At 37.9% G+C, this 16,038-nt stretch overlaps 1 protein-coding gene across 3 annotated transcripts in view; it reads right to left on the bottom strand.

Annotated features, from left to right (window-relative positions):
- The window catches only part of TAFA1 (TAFA chemokine like family member 1), a 562,720-nt gene that overhangs the window by 30,098 nt on the left and 516,584 nt on the right, over window positions 1-16,038 (bottom strand). The gene's annotated exons all lie outside the window — the stretch shown is intronic.

The raw sequence follows: 16,038 nt of genomic DNA, 5'->3' as shown, positions 1-16,038 counted from the left end.
AAAAAAAAAAAAAAAAAAAAAAGACAGTAAGAGTCCAGACTCACTTCTCTGTTTTCACCACAACATATGCAAACAAATTTCACTTTTCCCACACTGTCTATAGGTTTTTCCTTTCCTATCCCTTACGAGTTCTGTGTTTTTGTTACTTGATTTAGTCTGCCACTGACTCTCTCAAATACAAGAACATCATTTGTATGAGAAATAACTAAACCACATGCCAAATAACTGTCTCTAAGTTATTCTTTGATACTGTAAAAATTTCTTTATCAATTCCACACTTAACCAAACTTAAGTCTTCCTTATTTTAGGCTTCTATTGTATTGTGCTCCTCTTTCCTCATGTATTTTAAGTGTTTCTTCACCTATCTCTCTACTAAGATGTACACTTCTTGAGGCCAGTGATTGTGTATTTCCAGTTGTATGTTTAATGTACCAAGCAGAGTGCCTGGCACATAGAAATTGTGACCAGCACTGTAAATTGGCTACAGAAAAGCCATTCCCAACTCCTTCTCCCTTGATACTTCCCACTCCAGCAGTGGAACTTAAAAATAATTGCTTTACTAGCTTTCCTGGTAGCTGAGGTTGGGCATATGATAAGATTCTGGTCTATGAGAGCAAGCAAAGGTCTGCTGTGGAGGACACTCTGGAAAAATCTTGATTTCCTTTTGAAAAGACAAAGTCACTGCTTACCTGGTCCTTAAGTCACCTACTCACACAGTCTCAAATGCGTATATGACAGCTGCAGCTACCATAGCCATCATAAAAGACAGTTCAGGAAAATTGCTGCAATGCTGGCACTTAGGTCAATAACCAATACCTCTCTACTTTCTGTATGCAGGAAAAATCAATTCTTATTGTCCAAGCTGCTTCAGTTGGGCATTCTGCTACTTGCCACCTACACAATCCTATGTTACACTGAAGGTGCTCAATAAATATTTTTGGAATAACTAAATGATTGAATGAATCCAGGTGTTTGACTGCACCAAAGCCAGATTACTGCTATTTTCTAGCCATTTGGTACTGAATATTAACAATTACTGAAGAATGAGATTTTGTATTAATATTAAAAATTTTAGTTGACTAATAGATAATCCTGAGAGTAGATTTCTGCCCTTATTATGTGTCTTTCCACTTTACATGCACAATCACTCTGTCCCTCATAGCATACCAGATGCAGAAGTTACAGAACTGGCATAGATCTATGTAAATTGGTCATTTTCCTAGCATACTTCCGTGTCAGTGGTAATGTTGGGTTTTCTTAATTATAATCCAGATTTGCTCACAATGGAGTAATACTGTTATGGCATAGAGAAGCCAAATTCAATTTTACTCACTATTAAGATTCATTTGGATGTTTCTGACATAATTTCTGCAAGAAGATGAGAGCATATAGAAATTGCTCTCGGAGCGAAGTATTTTTTGAGGCTTGCTGTAGCACAAGAAAGAAATTGGGAGAAAACTGAACATCAGTCATCAAAAGAAAAAGGGAAAAAAATAGCAACTAAAGAAAAGGCTTCTAATATTTATTTATTGTTCTTTTAAAATCATTTTCTGTCCCACCTGTGGCAGGCTGAAATCTAGCTCTACCCGAGCCTGAGCCACAGGGACAGAGTCTGAAAATCTTCATGAATATGATTTGTGGAGAAGACAGGTCTAAAGAAAAAAATTTTTTCTCATGCTCTGAATTTTCAAGTCGGCTCTAGCCCAAATGCCAAGCTCAAAAACCATTTTCATTTTACTTTCTGAGATGACAACTTTTCCCAAAGAAAAAAACAATCACCAGTGCAACATTCTGAGTATAGGCAAACTGTTTTGTATTTTAGGATTTTGTTGGTCATATGATCCCCTTTCTACAAGAAGGAATACGCCAAAATTACTTCCTTTCAATTCATCTCATTATGAAACTCTTCTTGAATAACATTCCCCCTCAATTCAGAAAGGTAATGTATAAGCTCATGTTATGAACTAAATGCTTGTGTCCTCCCAAAATCCTATGTTGAAATCCTAACTTACAACGTGATGATGTTAGGATGTAGAGTGTTTGGGAGGTAATTTGGTCATGAGAGTAGAGCCCTCATGGATGGAATTAGTGCCCATATAAAAGGGTTCCCCAGAAACCTCACTCTACTTTCTGCCATGTGAGGATACAATTAGAAGTCAACAGTATACAACCCAGAAGGGGGCCCTCACCAGAACCTGGCCATGCTGGCAGCCTAGTCTCAGACTTCTAGCCTCCAGAATTGTCAGACATATGTTTCTGTTGTTTATACGCCCACCCAATCTATAGTACTTTGTTACAGCAGCCTGAACTAGCTAAGGTAGCCTATAGCACATATATATGAATTTATTTATGAAATGCATCATACTAGGCAATGTAGTTGATACAAAACTATGAGGTAATCGTTAGCAATTGGCTTTGTCCATTCGGGCTATTATAACAAAATAGTATAAACTGGGTACCTTATATAGGACAGAAATTTATTTTTCACAATTCTGGAGGCTGGGAAGTCCAAGATCAAGGCAATGGCCAATTATTTGTCTTGTGAGGGCCTGCTTCCTTGTTTATAGATGATGTCTTCTCATTGTATCCTTACATGGCAGAAAGAGACAAGGTAGCTCACTGAAGTCTCTTTTATAGGGACATTAATTTCATTCATGAGGATTACACTCAGTTGAGGCCCCTGTCTTCTAATATCATCACATTGGTGATTAGGTTTTAACATATTAATTGAGGGTGGGGGAGACACACACATTCAGATCACAGTAGCAATATTCTAATTAGCCTTTTATATATTGTATTTTAGACCAACAAGTTCAACCACCTTGATACACATAAACTCATGTATCAACTCATTCTATTTGAGAATGGAGGAAGGATCACTGATATTTAAAATAAAATTTAATCTTATCACTTAAATTAACTGCTAAGTTGTTGCCCTGGAATGATCCAAGAGGCAGGCTTTATGGACAAATAAAAATTACTCTGAAACCGTCTTGTACTCATCTGACATTTTGGTCTCCCCAGCAGTAATCCCAATTTTTTCCCTCTGGTTGTGGTACTTGGGTTTACCTTTGGGGAAACAACCTTCACTCACTCTAACCATGTGGTCATGGGACCTTGTCTTAACCCTCTGCATGTTCCTTTCCCCTTATCTCAGTGATTGGTTCAGATGTAAATGGAACCAGCCAATGAATTGGTTTGGGAAGTTTGATTCCCCGAATGCCTGGTACAAAGTAAGTGCTCAATAAATTTGCTGCTGTTATTGTTATTATAAAAGTAATCATCAGTAAGTAGTAATCAGTAACCATCAGTTGCCCTCATTCAGATGCAATTCAATGCAGTTCAATTAAACATAAATATGTCATATTCCTAAATATGTTGAGGCTGAGGACAAATTTAATAAATTTTAGTGCATGCCCTTAAGAAAACTATCAGCTTAATAAAAAACACTATTTAATTGCAATCAATGTAGTCAGGGCAATGACAAAATAAATAATACTTTGAAATCATAAACATTTAGGGAGAATTGACTGTGGATCAGGCACTGTGCTAAATACATTGTATTTATTCCATAATTTAATCCTCATAATAATCTCATTTTAGAGAGGAGGAAACCAATCAATAGGAGGCACAAAACATGCCCACGCTCACACAACTAGTAAGATGCAGGATCTAATCCAAAGCTGAGAGGGGGTCGAAAAAGGGATGTCTGCAATGAGTGCTAAAGGATCAGTAGGAATTTGCAAAGGCAGTAGAGAAGGGGAATCTCAGTAGAAGTAATGCTTGTGCACGACCCAGAGGTATGAGCTAGAATATTGTATTCTGGCAACTATTATATCAGTATTTCTGGAGCAAAAGTGTGTGTGCATGTGTGTGTGTGTGTGCGTATCAGCAAGTGGGAGCAGAAGATAAGGCTGGGTATATTTTTAGGAATTGTGCTGCTTAAATTCGATCACACTCCACAGTCTTAATTAACTAGGCTTTATACAAATGCAATTGCTGTGACAAATCGAAGATACCATGAGGATAATAGAAATGATCACTTTTGATCCAGAGCAAGTTCTATCTCCTCTCAGCAATACTATTTCTCTGTCAGATGAATGTCTCCTCCTGGGCCATAATTCTGCTTTTGCGAAGTACCATTTCATAGATGGAACTGGAAATGAATTAGTTCATTTGACAGGATTAAGCGGTCTGTCCTCATCAAATATTTTCTTCAGTACAGATCTCTATCAGATGCTGCCTGGAGGAGGCTTGTTCAGCATTTGTATCACTCATCTTATTACAGACCACTTGACTACACATTTGCACAGCTTTCCCTGCACCCAGGTCACAAAACAAACTGTGTAGTCTTGGTTTATAAATAAGCAGCCAGGGCAAAAGGCACTACATAAGACCATGACTAACTAAAACAAAGAGCTCCATCTGAGCTTTAAAACAAAGGGTGTCACTTTTAGGAAATGATTCTTTTACTTCAATGAATTTATGTAAAAAGGAAACATTTGTACCTTACTATAACTGGAAAACTGGTATTACATGCTCTGAGGTCAATATAAAATAAATACAATAAAAGGTTGCTGATTGTACAATGTTAGACACTATCGTCTTTCTAAGGTGAAATCCTCAGTTTATTTTAAAAAGTTGGAGATGAACAAATTCTAGGGAGATATTAAAGACACGATAATACTAAATTGAGATGTTCTCTTTCAATGTAGCAAAAGGATAGAAGGAAATGGAAAAGGGAACAACTGGCCAGGCACAGTGGGTCATGTATGTAATTCCAACAGTTTGGGAGGCCAAGACGCATGGATCACTTGAGGTCGGGAGTTTGAGACCAGTCTGACCAACATGGTGAAACCCCATCTCTACTAAAAATACAAAGATTAGCCGGGGGTGGTGGCATATGCCTATAGTCCCAGCAATCTGGGAGGTTGAGGCAGGAGAATGGCTTGAACCCAGGAGGTGGAGGTTGCAGTGAGCCGAGATGGCTCCATTACACTCCAGCCTGGGTGACAGAGCAAGACTCCATCTCAAAAGAAGAAGAAGAAAAAAGGGAGCAATGTATTTACTCTGTACCTCAATTGCTATTTAGTGTCACCTGTACTATTATCTCAAATGATTTTATCTAGCAGTGGTATGGTCCCTACACACTGAACACAATGAAACATTCCCTCTCTCTCCTGTTCTTTTATTGCCTCTTCTAGCAGCAGGAGAAAGAACCAGTGCTCTCCTTAATACCACACACTATCCTGATAGCTTTCAATCCAAGATCACTTGTATTTAGATCCAGTTCAAGAACTAAGCACATTAATTGAAAATATACACAAAGGAAACTATAAAATATGAAGGAACTGCAACATATGTAGCCTAACTTTTTCAGTTGGTATTTACATTAAAAAATGTACAAACCAAGGCTAACATTTCTTGAAGGACAGCTCATCCACACTGTCCCCCTGATGAAAAGCACCAGACTGAGAAGTCATCAGTCTAGTATCTTAAGACACAGTTAATCGCTGAATTTGGAACACAGCTTTCAGCACCTGGACGCTCAGGAAAAAATATTAAGCAATCAAGTTTTATCAGTGATGACCAATAAAAGAGAAAAAGCTAAATTCAGCCCTAAATTTCATTATCAAGATGGGTCGAGCAACCTCCAATATTCTTAAAGGACCAATGACCTTGACTGCTTTGGATTGTGAGAGAAATGAATTTCAAAGATGAAATAGGAAAGTATGTCACTGCAAAGATGCATAGAGGTACTCTCTCATGTCAACAGAGACCAATATATCTGCTTTTACTGATCAAAGTGAAAATGTAAATTGCATTTGGGAAGTAAGGGCCAGTGCAGCCTGCAAATAATGCTTGGTTTCTACACATTTGAAACTTCTTAGGCTACTATGCTTCAGGTGGCTCTAAGAGGGGATGCTAATTTCAAGAGGAGCTTGTGTTCACAGTTTAAGATGTTTCGTAAGGAAAAAAAGGGGATAATTGTTGAGTAAACCCTAAGGGTATAGCACTCCATCTAATGCTTGCAGCAATTGTGGGAAGAAGATCATATTATCCACATTTTACAGATAAGGAGAGGAAGGTTCAGATTTTAATTAGCCCAAACTAGTGAAAGGCAAGGTTTAAGGTTCAGGCTTTTATGGACCCCACATTTTGATATCTTTTTTGATTTCATAATGCCTGCTAGAATTATTATACGAGGTTTGGTGATGTCAACATCAATTTGTCGCATAGCTCTTATTTCTACATACCTAGCATCTGCTCCCTTCTCTTCTGGGACAATACTTTAATTTTCCTTTGGGGAGCTACTCTCCCTACAATGTTAGTCAGATGCTTCAGGTGGAGATAGCTATACTCCCTGGAAACAGAGGTGGCCACATGACCAGGCAGGTCCATTCAGATCACTCTATCTCTTTGTAGCTTAAACACTGTTGGAAAAAACAAATAGCTATGCCTCTCCTTGAGAAGTGTGATACCTCTCCTGCTGAACCTGGGCTGGCTCTAGTTACTTGCTTGAACAAAAGAATGTAACCCAAGTAACATTCTAGGATTTCTTAAGGTAAGTCATAAAATGTCTTGCAGCTTCCACACATGCTTTTTCTGGGAGTCCTGAGCCAGCCTATAAAAAATCCAACAGCCCCGAGACTACCATACTGGGAAGTACACATGCAGATGCTACAGTTGATCATCCCAGCTGATCCCAACCTTCCAGCTGTCTCCTTCAAGCCAAGGTAAATGAGCCATTTTGAACTTTTGCAACCAATCCAGTCACCAGCTGAACACCATGGACCTCTGTCCATGAGCAGTTTGAAACAATAGCCATTTTATTAGATTTCATGTTTATTCTGAAGAATCACCCTGCCAAACCTTATCCAAATTGCTACCAATAAAAATACGAGATGTAATACAATGGCTATTGTTTCAAACTACTAATTTTGGGGCTGTCATATGCAACTAAAAACTGGAACAATCTCTTTGGCCACAGTGACTGATTCAGAAATAGGCTTGTGACCTAAGCCAACCAATAATTTTCAGTTCCAGGATTTTTTCTAATGATATTGGGAAAAAAGAGTTTTTTTTTTTTTTTTTTTTTTTTTCATTGCTGGGTAGTACCCTGGTGTGATATAAAACTAGGCCTGTTGGTAGCATTTTTATTACTGCTGAGGCACAGCTTGTTTGAGATGGAGCCCAATGTAGAAGAAAACAGAATAGAAAGATGGAGAGAGAGGTCGTGATGTCCAAAGTGAGCTATTTCCTTGGCCTTATATCTCATGGCCAGAAAACTTTTCGTTTAAATCAGTTGAATGATGTTTTTTGCCCCTGAAAGAGTTTAAACCAAGAAAAGCCTTACTGGGGGAGAAAAGTAGAATGAGAAGCAAATGGTTGCAAACAATGAAATGAAGGCTCTCTACACATATATATTTATATACCTATGCATATTTGTAATTCACGTCAAAGTCACTGTTTCAAAGTTGGAGGTATGCAAAAAGAACAAGATAAACTGAAGGACCACATTTAAAAATATTTTGCCATATCTGTATAGAAGGGCTCTCAGTTCAAAGGCCATTTTAATCTTTCCAAATATACTTCTGCAATTGACTGATGTTTATGTCCCCGCAGAATTCATACGTTGAATTCCTAACCTTCAGAGTGATAGTGTTAGCAGGTGGGCCTTTTGACATAAGGATGGATTCCTCACAAATGGGATTAGTGCTCTTATAAAAGAGATCCCAGAGAGATTCCTCACCCCTTTTGCCATGTAAAGTTAGAGAAGACAGCCATCTGTGGGGAAGTGGCCCTCACCAGACACTAAATCTCCTAAGCACCTTGATCTTTAACTTTCCAGCTTCTACAACTGTGAGAAATAGACATTGTTTATAAGCCACCCCATTTGGTATTTTGTTATAGCAACCTGAAAAACTAAGACAATTCCTAAATAGAAAGAAAAACTGTATAGTTTCATCAAAAGCTACTTGGGAAAAAATAAATAAGCAGAATAGTATGGTAGTCAAAACTATCAGCTTATGTCTCAGTGGGCAAGTTACTCTGATGACCTGAGTTTTACTTTCTTTATCTGTAAAATGGAAATAATGCCTGTCCTGCTTTATAGTCTTTTTGTTTTTTAAATTAAATGAGTTAGCGTTTCTTGAGGCAATAGGAAATAGCCAAGTAAAACCATGTTAGGGCTCGCAGTTTGGAGGGACTTATTTGGATGCATCAGGCTTTATGAAATAGGTGGTGGTCTGCATCCACAGAAAAGATATGGATGTGACTTCTGAGGTTGAGGCTAAAAAAGCTAACACTATTACTGTCAAATAAGATAACTACTGGCCACATGCAGATATTTAAATTTAAATTAATTAAAACTAAATAAAATTAAAGTTCCTTCTCAGTCATATCAGCTACATTTCAAGTGCAAAACAGCCACATACGGCTAGTGGCTACCGTACTGAATGGTATAGAATGGAATATTTCCATCTCTATAGGAAGTACTATTGGACAGCAGTGATCTGGTGTACCAGATCATTCTATCTGCGTGGCATCTGTTGGCCATCACTTGGCACAAACCCACTACTCCTTCACTCCCACCACTCCGAAAAGAGTTAGAAGATCTGACTTTCACTTCCTTTCATGTCTTATGTTCACCACTCTGGAGGCACCTGTGGATGAAAAGTGGAATGGAATCATAAAAAAACCCTGGGCATTGATACCATGTTTGCCATTGATATTGGTGAGAACTCCAGATAATCACATCATGTTACTGAGCCTCAGATTCTCATCTGTAAAGTGAGTCTGCCACACACAACGTGGCCCTCCATCCATGACATGTGGACCCACCCACTTTGCACAGTTGTTGAAATTGCCTGAGAGAACACTGGTGCTTTGAAAAATGTACAAAGGTGGAGATGGACAATGTTCTCCAAAGGTGAATTTTTTTCTAAAGAGGAATTTCTCAACGTTTAAATTAATAGGTCATGTAGCAACATAATCAAGATCATGAGTTCTGACACTGGAAGAAACAGTTTTTTTTTTTGTTTACTTAACTCCTACTTTTAGTCACTTACTAGTTAGAAGGTCCTGGACATAAACAAACAAACAAACACACAAACAAACAAACAAAAAAAACCACCCAGAACTCTTTTAACCTCTTTTCTCATAAAATGAAGGAATAAAACCCACCTAATAGCAATGTTGTACTAATTAAATAAGATAATGTGTTCTAATATTGTATCTGAAGCACAGAATAAACTAAAAATTATTAGCTAATTCTCCTGGCCCTGGACCTTCCACAGGCCATTGCATGAACTTAAATCAGTACATATGCAAGATGGTAACAGAAGTATATCTGTACTTTTTGTGGCAGGTAGAGAAAATTGCAGACAGCTAATAATACCAGCATCTAATTTTTCTAAAAAGTACATTATTTTAAAAGGCTCATTATTCTTTGTGTTGAAAAAATAGTCACTACTTTTAAGTTAATGCATACTATTTTTTTAGAGTAATATTTTGGAAGCATCTCAGTTCTATATTGTGGGAAACAAATATAAAACTCCACTAAATGGTGAAAGACCCACATTGAACTTAGTAAGTAAATCGATGAGTCTAGTTTTTGATAAACTCCTCTGTGCATCACGTGAAGCACTCAAGCAAGTGAAGTGGTTAAGAACTTCAGCTCTGGAGTCGGTGAGATCTAGGTTTAAGGGACCTTGATCAAGTGATTTAACTTCTGTAAACCTTGGTACCCTTTTTATTAGATAGGGATAATCCTACCTCATAGGGTTGTTGAGGTAATGATATATGAAATGAGTTAACGTAGAAAGACCTCAGAAGAGGACTTGTCATATGTAAGTGCTATCTATGTTATTGGTGATAGTATGCAGAGCAATTCCAGGTATGCAACAAGTGTTTAATTAAATATTGTGTATTACTTATATTTATCTACTATAATTTTAAAATAACATGTTTGATTTTAGTTTGAATAAGTAAATGATGTTGACAGTTGTTATAAAGAGATTTACAATCAGGAAATTAAGTTTATCTGTGGTAACTAAGACTACCAGGAAAACGTTCAACTATCATAAGCCTGGTGACTATTAATCTATATTTAATTATATTTTGTTAAAATTTTAAAATAATTTTCAACCAAATTGCTTTTAATATGTAGTTATTTAAAGTAAGATACATCTTAGAATCATTTTAAGGCATGAAAACCTCATGGTATTTACCCAGTTCACACCGGATTGTCTCAATTCAATACAGTTTAGGTTTCTATCATTTTGATGTAAGAAAAAGTTATCTTCTCCAGTGTATTTCTAACCAAGATCTAGAGGAAATAAGTTATTTCAACTTGTCTACTAGTAGAAATATATGAGTAGAAATTTACTGAAGCTATGAAAATAATTAAGTTAATAACATTTATGACAACTGCATCTACTAATAGTATTATTTGTACATTTGTTTTCATACCTGTTACTTCATATTTAAATTCATCACACCAAGGCTGAGCCTTATTTCCATATTTATTGCTACCCAGATATTTATACTATGTGTTTGCTTAAAAAACAGCATGGGTGTAATCTTGAAAGGGCAAAGCAAATAAAATATGATTGCAAAAGTTCTAATGAGTTTTTTCTCCTTTCAGGGACAAGAAAATAGCTATCACAGTTGAGAGGAGCATTTGCATTTGAGTCTTCTTAATATATACTCTGGAAAATCAGTACAATAGATATCTGACCTTCCTCCTATGCTTTTGAATAAGCAAGAACAGACAGAAACCAAAAGGTGTAAAATCTTTAGGAATGTAATGAACTGGTTTATATCAGAGGACACATTTCTAACTTACATTTACCCAGTAGCCAAAGAAGAAAATTAACTTGCCTGTGTCTTCCTGTTACATTTTTTTGCAGAACTCAATAAACCTGTCACCTTCTTGCATTTTTATTTTTGTTTTATTCATTTTACTCTTTACTATGCAAAATGATACAGTGGGAAGAAATCGAATGGGGAGTGAAAATTCTCCAGTGCACATCTGCCTTCTGTTGTTAATGAGCTGTGTCACCTGTTTGACTCACTCAACTTTTTTGAGTCTTAGTTTATCCTAAAACGTATGTAAATTCTAAGTTTTAGATGCAATATAACCTATTTAGCAATATCGTGTGGACAGTTGGCTATATAGGCAGTCAAGGCTTACAGCACAGGGTTTTGCCTGAAACATGCAACTGGGAAATGTGATACTGTACCCAGTCAACCATGCACAGTGGCTCCCTGGTTTAACAGGGATGCAGGCTACTCTTCAGAAGATGGGTGAGTTAATATTGTGCTTCCTGTAGTTCAAGATGGTATGATTGGGCCTGAATCCTCACCTCTGAAATGTCCACTTTCTGTCCTTTAAGCAATGGACATACAATGATGACCAAAGCACTGTCCATTCCCTTCCCTTGAGCTGCTCTAATGGGGAGACAGTCAAGTTAACAGGAAATTATGGTTGAGTATAATATGTTCTATTGCAAAGACAGCAATGGACACTAAGGTAGCAGAGGTGTGGGGTAACGGACTCTGCCTAGGAGAGTGATTAAGGAAGTTTTATGTTAGTGGACAGCCATGCAAAGCAGGACGGGAAAGAGCACTGCAGGCAGAGGGATGAGACTTTGCAAATGCCTGAACTCAAGAGGAAGCATGGAGCAAGGAGATGGGGACAGACCATTAAGGATCTGATAAGCCATCATAATGGCATTGAACTTTATCCTGAGACAATGGGGACTCAAAGTTGGGAAGTTACATATAACATGAGTCTTTCTTAGCTTGAGTCCAGGGAGGGCATAAACTAGTTGTAATAGCCCACTCTGGAGCCAGTTGCCTCAGCAAAATGGGTCCAGTTCCCTTCAGCCCCTTTTCATTCTGTCTTTCAGGAACCTATTTCCCTGTGGGGCATTTCCCATCCTCTGTTCCCTGGCAATGTCTGTTCTGGGGACTTTCCTTTGCCCTTCTGGTGTAATTCTCTCCAAACAGAGAGAGTTCTGATATCTGAAAAGGATCAAACTAATAAATTACCTTTCCTTAGCTGGTAATGGCTGGTAAGGAGAGGATATGTTACCCTTTCAAGAGGCTTTGGGTTTTAAAACAATTGGGATTATAACTGTGATTTTAAAAAAGTCTTCCATTTGTTTCATGGCTTCTACTAGTCCTTGCCCATAAGCATATCTATTTTCACATTGATTTACATGAAAATTCAGATAGTATTTTGAATCTTTTTTGTTGTTGTTCCTATAAAATTAAGAATTCATTTTGTCTTGATAATGGCCTAACCTAGTGGAAGACTGGAATTTTGCATTTCAGGAGACAGGTCTGCAAAGGAGATAGACACAGGTAAGACCATGAGGGAAATCTTGTCAGTGTCCTTCAATGAACTCCACAGCTGCTTTTTTCTCTACCTTGACACAGGGTAGGATGGACATGAAATGAACTCTAATGAGGCCACACGTGCTGATGACATTTCATTAATTAACTTGATATAGTCTTTCTTTTCCCATGGGACCAACCCACACAGAATTTCCCCAGGCAACTTTGGTAATTTGTGACAATCAATAATACATATAAAGTACCTAGCACTGTGCCTGACACTTACCAAGTGCTCAATGAATATTAATTTTCCTTCCTTATACATAGAGATTGACAATGGTGCATCAACACTTGGAGGCCGATGTGACAGCAATTACCAAGTTGGGCTCTTGGGTTAGACCAGAATTTGACTCTTGGCCTCATTGCTGTTTCTCAAACACACTCATACCGTGATGCTATCTTTCGGCCTCTACTCTTCTTCCTTCTGTTGTCTCAATTCTCTTCCCTCATGAATTTACTTGGCCAACCTTCTCGTCTTCTTCTAGTGATCATTTAACTCTTACTTGCCCGATGAACTCTAGCTATACCACTTTAATGTTGTTACTTGCCTCTACTTCTTCCAACACTATGAATCTACCTTAATCTACTATTTTTTCATGCACCTATAATTTCCTGATTTTGTATATATTATGTCTACTGGTGTTATTTTTGTCTGATTTCTCCCATAAGAATGTAAGTTTCTCAAGGATGAAGATCTTTTCCTGCCTTATTTATGCATGCATCTCAGATAGCTAGGATTGTTTTTAGCACAGAGAAGGAGCCAAAAATCTTTGTTGAACGAGTTAACGATTACTTCATGAGTTGTGTGATCACTGGACAAGATGCCTGACCTTCCTAAACATCTAGAAAGTAGGAAACCTAACAGTATCCACAACGTAGAGTTGCTATGAAGAATAAATAAGGTAACGAAGAGTTTGACACCCAGTGAAAGTTCAATAACTGTTATAAAAGTTTTAAGGCAAACCTAAGATGTCTTTCTGAACACTAAGATTTTTTTCAGGTAGTTATGGACTGCATATTTATGTCCCCTTGAATTTCACATGTCAAAGCCCTAATCACCAATGTGGCAGCATTTGGAGTAAGCAAGTAATTAAGGTTAAATAAAAGATCATATGAGTGGGGCTCTGATCTGACAGGATAAGTGTCCTTATAAGAAAACACACCAGAAAGCTCCACCTCCACCTTACTGCATACACCAAGGAAAGGCCATGTGGAGTCACAGTGAGAAGATGGACATCTGCAAGCCAAGAAGAGAGCCCTCATCAGGAATGGAATGGGCTGGAATCTTAACTTGGACTTCTAACCTCCAGAACTGTGACAAAATAATTGCTGTGTTTAAGCTGCCCAGTCTATGGTTATTTTGTTATGGCAGTATGGGCTGGCAAATACACATGTGTTTAGATTTTTTGGTATATCTTGCAAAGGAGAAGTGACATCTAAATAAACACTACTTTGTAATAACGTGACATCATGTTTCTTGTGAGGTCAAAACACTTTCTCATTACTTAGGTTATATATCACCACCATCATCCCAAACACAATAGGGGTTGTGCGTCTTTTGTTTGTTAGCTTCATTGCCATTTTGCACGTGAAGAAATGGGTCTGGGTTGGATAAGAGGTGTACCTAAAATCATACAGTGAGATATGCTAAGAATCTGAGGTGTCTTTATCACACTGCGATGTTTCCCAATACAAAGTCTTATTGAAAATATGACAAGTTTAGAGTCTAAAAATCTTGTGAGCTCTATAATCATTTAATAGAAAAATACCTGTTTCCTCATTGTAAACACAGCTTAAGTATAGGTAGAGGGTACTTCAAAGGGGAGAAGGGATAAAGAATTCTAGCCCCTAGTTTTAATCAACTGTTTTTGCCCTGATCTGACAACCTGGTAATCATATTATATAATTTAAGAAACATACTAATATATTTCATTTTTTCCATATAAACAAATATTTTAACATAACCTCTTAAAATTTTTGTCTCAGTAGTAGGGATCTCTTTCTCTATCCTGTCTCATCATGGTTCTCCATTAGCCTATGTTTTCTATTGGCTTTTGAGCAGATAATTTCATCTTTAGTTTAGTTTTGGGGCCCAGTGGTGGGTGTATGGTAAGATAAGTTATTTGGCTATCCAAGGGCTGGCCAACAGGCTTTAATTCAAGTTCTAATCCAGCCATTGCTAGTGGCTGCCTAAGGCACGGTGTTTAAGGTTCTGAAGCTGTGTCTAGACTTCACAAGCAAGAGTACTGTGATTGATTATCAATGTCTGCCCTGGTGAGAAGGACAGAACCGCCGCAGGAAAGCTATGAATTTGCTATGCATGGCCCAGAACTTAAAATATCGAAGACCCTTCCTGCATCACAGGCCTTGCATGAGGCCATAATAAACACCATTCCAGCCCAGAAAAATAATGTAGAATATTCTATTACCATAGAATACATATTTCTGATTCATTTGCACTGTGGCTGCCTTTGAGAATAATTTAAATGAAATGAAAGGGTATATTTTAGTCATTTTGAAAAGGACGACATTTTGGGGAACATTTCATCTGACAAATTTGTTGAAATGGTCATTGTTAGGTACTAAGTAGAGCAACCAGAAAAAAATGCCTTCTATGAAAAATGTTAAAATATATTTAACATTTTCTCAATGCTATAGCAGTTATCTCACCTTGAGTTATGAGGCTTCAATGACTAATATTTCGACCAATCAGACCATAACAAATGCATACCAGTAGAGCACAGCATTGTTCTGATTATGCCCACACAATGTTTCCACCAGCTTTCAGATCCCGGTAACAAACCTGGAATGCAAACTGATAAAGCATATTTGCTCTGTGTGCGTGCGTGTGTGTGAGAACACACCCTAAGCTGACCCCTAATGATTTTTATCCCCTTGGGTCATCTCTGCTTGAGTGTGGGCAGGACCTGTGAGTCAGTTTTAAGAAATAGAATGCAGCACTGGTGATGGGAATGCCACTCTGTTCACAACAGCAAAGACTTGGAACCAACCCAAATGTCCATCAATGATAGACTGGATTAAGAAAATGTGGTACATATACACTATAGAATATTATGCAGCCATAAAAAAGGATGAGTTCATGTCCTTTGCAGGGACATGGATGAAGCTGGAAACCATCATTCTCAGCTAACTAACACAAGAACAGAAAACCAAACACCGCATGTTCTCACTCATAAGCGGGAGTTGAACAATGAGAACACATGGACACAGAGTGGGGAACATCATGCACTGGGGCCTGTTGGGAGGTGGGGAGGTAGGGGAGGGAGAACATTAGGAGAAATACCTAATGTATTTGACATAGATGATGGGTTGATGGGTGCAGCAAACCACCATGGCACGTGTATACCTATGTNTACATATACACTATAGAATATTATGCAGCCATAAAAAAGGATGAGTTCATGTCCTTTGCAGGGACATGGATGAAGCTGGAAACCATCATTCTCAGCTAACTAACACAAGAACAGAAAACCAAACACCGCATGTTCTCACTCATAAGCGGGAGTTGAACAATGAGAACACATGGACACAGAGTGGGGGAACATCATGCACTGGGGCCTGTTGGGAGGTGGGGAGGTAGGGGAGGGAGAACATTAGGAGAAATACCTAATG

This window comes from Rhinopithecus bieti, unplaced genomic scaffold (assembly GCF_001698545.2).
Source record: "Rhinopithecus bieti isolate Rb0 unplaced genomic scaffold, ASM169854v2 scaffold_47418, whole genome shotgun sequence".
NCBI lineage: Eukaryota > Metazoa > Chordata > Mammalia > Primates > Cercopithecidae > Rhinopithecus > Rhinopithecus bieti.
This window is presented reverse-complemented; position numbering and strand designations above follow the sequence as displayed.